Here is a 6,000-nt window from a genome sequence, read left to right on the forward strand (position 1 = left end):
TTATCAAAAGTAGTGTATTAAAATTTCCTACTGTTTCTAGTGTAGCACTGTAGGATAAGCACTGGACAACAAGGTCAGTTTGAACAACAAGGTCCATGGTTCAAATCCACTGATTACTACTTAAAAACCCTACACAGGGCCGCTATGAGTCAGAACTGACTTAAGAACACTAACAACAACAACTATGATTGTGGTGGTGGTGGTTATGTGCCGTGGAGTTGGAACTGACTCATAGCAACCCTGTACAGGGTTTCCGAGGCTATAAATCTTTATGGGATCAGAAAGCCTCATCTTTTTCCTGAGGAATAGCTGGTACTTTCGAACTGCTGACCTTGCGTTTCGCAGTTGTAGAGTTGTCTATTTCTTTTTCGATTCTATTTGATTTATGTATTTTGAAGCTCTTTCATTGGAGCATACAGATAGTTGTTATGGTTCTGTCCTCTTGTGCAATTGACCTTTTATCATGAGCTACTGTCTTTTTCCCTTATGCTGGGTTCTGAAAGTCCATTTTATCAGAAATTAGTACTGCTACTCCTGCTCACTTTTGACTGTCATTGTCTTGATATATTTTTTCCAACCTTTGATTTTAAATCTATTTAATCCTTTGTGTATAAGGTATGTCTCTTGTAGACAGTACATTGAAGGAGCCTGTTTTCTTATTCATTCTGCTACTCTCTGTCTCTTGATCAGTGCATTAAATCCATTGACATTCTTTGTGATTATTGATAGGTATGAATTTATTGCAGTCATTTTGCTGAGTGTTTTTTTTTGTTGTTGTTTTTTACGGTGCTGTTTTTTTCTGTGTTCCACATATTTTTCTGTGCTGAGTTGATTTTGTTTGTATGTTTTCTTATCAATTTCTTCACTGCTGTTGTTTTTAACTTTTATAGAATCTTCATGGTTTTCCTTTTCCTGAATCTGATGTGAAAGTGTTAACTCTCCTCTTCATACACCTGATTTTCTATCAATTCCATCTTCTGGGACCCCCCTTTCCCTGAGTCTTCTAACTGGCTTTCATCAGAGTTGACACTTCTCTGGACTTGCAGTAAAACTTTCACCCTGAATCCCCTGTCACTTTTTTTCCTCTCCAATATCTTTTCTTTCTCTGAATTTAATGCTGCCTTCTTCCTCAGTCTACTCCCTCATTTTGATGCTGTATTTCTTCTAGAATCTTCTAGGGAATGTGTGCATGGAGATTATGCTGTTGAGACCTTGCATATCTGGAAATACTTTTTGTTTTTTTAATGCTTCCCTGAAAAAAATTTTTTTTTAACTTTTTATTGTAAATTGGTATTACAGAGTATATCAGTTTTCCATTTAACAATTCATGTACATTTTGTTTCATATCATTGATTTTAATGCCCACAATGTAATATCACTTATGCTGATTCCTCCCTGTTTCCCATTTCCATTCATCTTGCTTTCTGCAATTTGTCTTTAGGCAAATGTTGCCCTTTTGATGTCAAATGGTTGGTTAGTCAAAGGAGTGCCTACCTTCCTACACACACTATTGTTTTGCTGCAAATTGAGCCGTGAGGATGAGATCAGAAAGGCTACTAAAGGTCACAGTCTTAGGGTGACAAAAGTCTCTATCAGACCAGTCAGCTGGTCATTTTTATGATTTTGAGTTTTGCTCCACATTTTTCTTCCACTTTGTCCAGGACTTTCTAATGTGATCCCTTTTAGAGTAGTTGGTAATGGTAGCAGGGCATCATCTAGTCCTTCTGATCTCAGAATCCTAGAGGCCGATGTTCTCTGGGTGCATTAGTCTATTGAACTATTTGTTTCCATAGGCCATTGATTTTCTTCAGTTTTCGCTCCAAACAAGGAGAGACCAATAGTTGCACCTTTGATGGTAGCTCACAATCTTGTAAGACCCCAGTCGCTATTCACCAAAGCACAATTTATAATATTGCCTTTGTGTACTGTTTTTAAAATGTTTCTCTGACAGCAATGAAGATATGTGCTGAGTTCCACCACATTTCATAGAATTCCTTCTACCTGGAGATGATAGAGAGAAGAGGAAGGGATGGTTGGTCTGAAGTATGGTGAGACCTGGGGACTCCTGAGCCCATGGACAAGGACATAGCCATGGAGGGCTAGAGCTGAGAATGAAGCATCCAGCTGATATGAAGGGAGGGGAGATCACAAGAACACCTAAACTTGTAGATAGTACCCATTTGACCTATGTTGACTTGATGATCAGAACTCGACTACAGGAAGATAAAAAAAAGAGAGAAATTTTTTTAAAAAAAGAAACAAGTGTAAATTGCTACAATTTGATGAACTTGACCTATACATATGGATGTAGTAGCTCAAAGCATCAACTGATAGGAAAGGAGTCGTCACATCAAGTATCAATCCTATCCCCTCTGTATACAGGGACAGGCAACTTAGACATTGGCTACCTAAAATAAGGGGGCTATAATGGCGCAAAGTGACTGGCTTACAAGTTTTCAAGAGGGAGTTTAGATTCAGAATGTGTGGGGGAAGGTAGAATCTCCACTGAATAGTTTTCATCTTGTCTTGATGGGTTTGGTAAAGGAAGATGGGGATAAGATTCTTATGATTCAATAGTGAATAATTGTTATCATGACTAATTGTGACTGTCACAATAGTAAAGATAGAAGTTTTGCAGCAACAATGGGGGAGTAATTAATTAATCTTACAGTCCAGGAACAGAGGACCCTAGGACCATCAAGGGAGAAGAGCACCAGTGGAATGTGGTGCCCTATCCTGAGAAGCAGCGACACCAGAGATGGAGGCAGAGATGATGTCATGGAGAGAGGGAGCAGCTGAGGACTCTAGATTCATGGAAAGAGAAAGACTGTGTGCTGGTGGCCAGGAGGCAGGCTTGCAGAAAGTGCCTTTTGGTTGTTTAAATGATTATATATTCCTGAGTGTTTTTGTGTACATCCCCAAGACAAACAAACAAAAACAGAGGGAATAGAAGCAAATACTGTTGAATGATGATGCACAGAGGAGATTGTAATCATTGCAATGAAATGATGAGTGTAAAACTGATGTTCTCCCATGTAAACTATCACTCAACTCACAATAAAAACTTTTTAAAAAAAGATAATAGTAATAATAAAAAAAAGTTTCCTTGAAATTTTTTTTAACTCTATGTGAATTGGGTTTACAGAGCTAATCAGTCTTTTTGTCCTTGGTGTCCCCCCACATTATGGTCCTGAACACCAGCCCCAGAAACTCATTCCCTCAAGTTGTTTGGTTGTAGCTAAGAAGTTTTTATAACTTTGTTCCTGATGGAATGAACTGTGCTCCCCAGAATACATGAAACTTGTCTGGAACATGATTCTCAGTGATTTGGCAGTTATGTGATGATCTCTCATGATGCGATCTGATGTAATAAACCAATAAGAGGATTCATGGTAGCATATACCACCTGTCAGTTTGTCTTACTGTGGTGGCTTGTGAGTGCTGTGATTCTGGAAGCTATGACACGAGTATTTCATGGTCACCCATGGTGGACAGGTTTCAGATGAGCTTTCAGATGAAGACAGACTAGGAAGAAGGAGTGACAAACTACTTCTGAATATTTAGTCACTGAAAACCTTATAAATAGCAGAGAAACACCACCAGATAAAGTGCCAAAAATGAGCCTCTAGGGTTGGAAGGCATTCAAAATGCGACTGGGGAAGAGCTGCCTCCTCAAAGTAGAGTTGACTGTGATGACATGAATGAAGTAAGCCGGTGGGAGTTAAGCCTGCGGGACCTTCATTTGCTGATGGAGCATAATTCAAAATGAAGAGAAACAGCTATCAATTAATAATTGGAACAGGAAATGTGTGAAGTATGAATCTAGGAAAATTGGAAATTGTCAAAAATGAAATGAAGATATGTTCTCCTTCGCAGAATCGCCTTGGTCTACTTCTTCAATAGTGCTTGAATGGAACCGCGCTTGCCAGCCTCCCCTAACTGGCCTCTTCCCATGACCTCTACCACCTCCAGCCAGCTGTGCCCTCCTACGCCCTAAAGTCCCAGCCACTATTCCAGCACCACACCACTGTGCCTCTCCTCAACTGCCACCATGACGACCGCTTCCCGCTCGCAGATGTGCCAGAACTACAACCAGGATTCGGAGGCCGCCGTCAACCTCCCGATCAATCTGGAGCTCTAAGTCTCCTACGTCTACCTGTCCATGTCTTACTACTTCGACCACGACAATATGACTCTGAAGAATTTTGCCAAATATTTTCTGCACCAATCTCATGAGGAGAGGGAACATGCTGAGAAACTGATGAAGCTGCAGAACCATCAAAGTGGTTGAATCTTCCTGCAGGATGTCAAGAAACCAGGCTGGGATGACAGGGAGAGTGGACTGAAGGCAATGGAGTATGCACTGCACTTGGAAAAAAGCGTGAACCAGTCACTACTGGAACTGCACAAACAGGCCACTGACAAGAACAACCCCCACTTGTGCGACTTCATTGAAACGCATTACCTGAATAAGCAGGTAAAATCCTTCAAAGAATTGGGCGACTATGTAACTAACTTGCACAACATGAGGCCCCCGATTCTGGCATGGTGGAGTATCTCTTTGACAAGCACACCCTGGGAGACAGCAATGGAGAGAGCTGAGCTTTAGCCTGATTTCTCCATGGCTACAGACGTGACTTCCTGGGCCACCAAGGCAGTCACATACACTTTTCTATAAAATGTACCTTTACCTTTTCTATAAAATGTACCAAAACATCCTACTTCAGTTCTTTCATTTGTACCATTCCTTCAGATAAAGTAATTTGATAACCCCCCACAAAAATTATGAAATGGAATGCATAAACAGCAATATCTTAGGCATTAGTGAGTTGAAACGGACTGGTATTGGCCATTTGAATCTGACAACCACATGGTTTACTATGCCGGGAATGACAAATTGAAGAGGAATGGTGTTGCATTCGTCGTCAAAAAGAACATATCCAGATCAGTCATGAGGTACAACGTTGTCTGTGATAGGATAATATCCATGTGCCTACAGGGAAACCCAGTTAATACCACTATTATTCAAATTTACGCACCAACCACTAAAGTCAATGAGGATAAAATGGAAGAATTCTACCAACCTCTCCAATCTGAAATTGATTGAACATGCCATCAAGATGTATTGATCATTACTGGTGATTGGAATGCAAAAGTTGGGAACAAAAAGGAAGGATCAATAGTTGGAAAATATGGCCTTGATGATAGAAATGATGCTGGAGAGCGTATGATAGAATTCTGAAAAACCAATTATTTGTTCATTTCAAATACCTTTTTTTAAACAGCATAGGAGATGGCTATACATATGGACTTCACCAGATAGAATACCTAGAAATCAAATTGACTACATCTGTTGAAAGAGATGATGGAAAAGCTTCATATCATCAGCCAAAACAAGGCCAAGAGCAGATTGTGGAACAGACCATCAATTGCTCATATGTTCTGCTTGTGTGTACATCTGTGTATCCACTCATAGATTATTGTTAAGTTGTTGTTGCTGTTAAGTGCATTGAGTTAGTCCTGACTCATAGTGACCCTGTATAGGGTTTACAAAGAGCAGCTGGTGAGTTTGAACTACCTACCTTGTAGTTCAAACCGACCTTGTAGTCTAGTGCATTATCCCACAGCGCCACACTAGGTAGGACTGTGTATATATGAAGGGGCTTCAAAAAGCTCATGGAAAAAATGGAATTAAAAGTTAACAGAGAGAACAAACAAGATGGCGGATCGGGTGGACGTGTAGCAGAGAGCTCTGCCAACAACAACACAGAATACCCAAGCAAGCAGGTCAGGGGATGGTCCAGAACTCTGAAACACATATAAAGGAATACTTAGAAGGTTGAAAGGTTCACAGCTGGGGGGATTTGTGGCAGAAGCAAGAAATCCATTGCTTTCTAGTCTGGGACGCTCAGCTGCTCCAGGAGCCGCCATCTTGGGTGAGACCACGTGGAGGAAGGATCAGAGCGGCCACAGATGCCTGGCAGAACGGCTGAGATAAAG

At 40.7% G+C, this 6,000-nt stretch overlaps 1 pseudogene; it reads left to right on the top strand.

Annotated features, from left to right (window-relative positions):
* Nucleotides 1–4,051: 4,051 nt before the first annotated feature.
* LOC102839476 lies at nucleotides 4,052–4,602 on the top strand (annotated as a pseudogene).
* Nucleotides 4,603–6,000: the final 1,398 nt, after the last annotated feature.

Source organism: Chrysochloris asiatica, unplaced genomic scaffold (assembly GCF_000296735.1).
Source record: "Chrysochloris asiatica unplaced genomic scaffold, ChrAsi1.0 scaffold00103, whole genome shotgun sequence".
In the NCBI taxonomy this organism is placed as follows: domain Eukaryota; kingdom Metazoa; phylum Chordata; class Mammalia; order Afrosoricida; family Chrysochloridae; genus Chrysochloris; species Chrysochloris asiatica.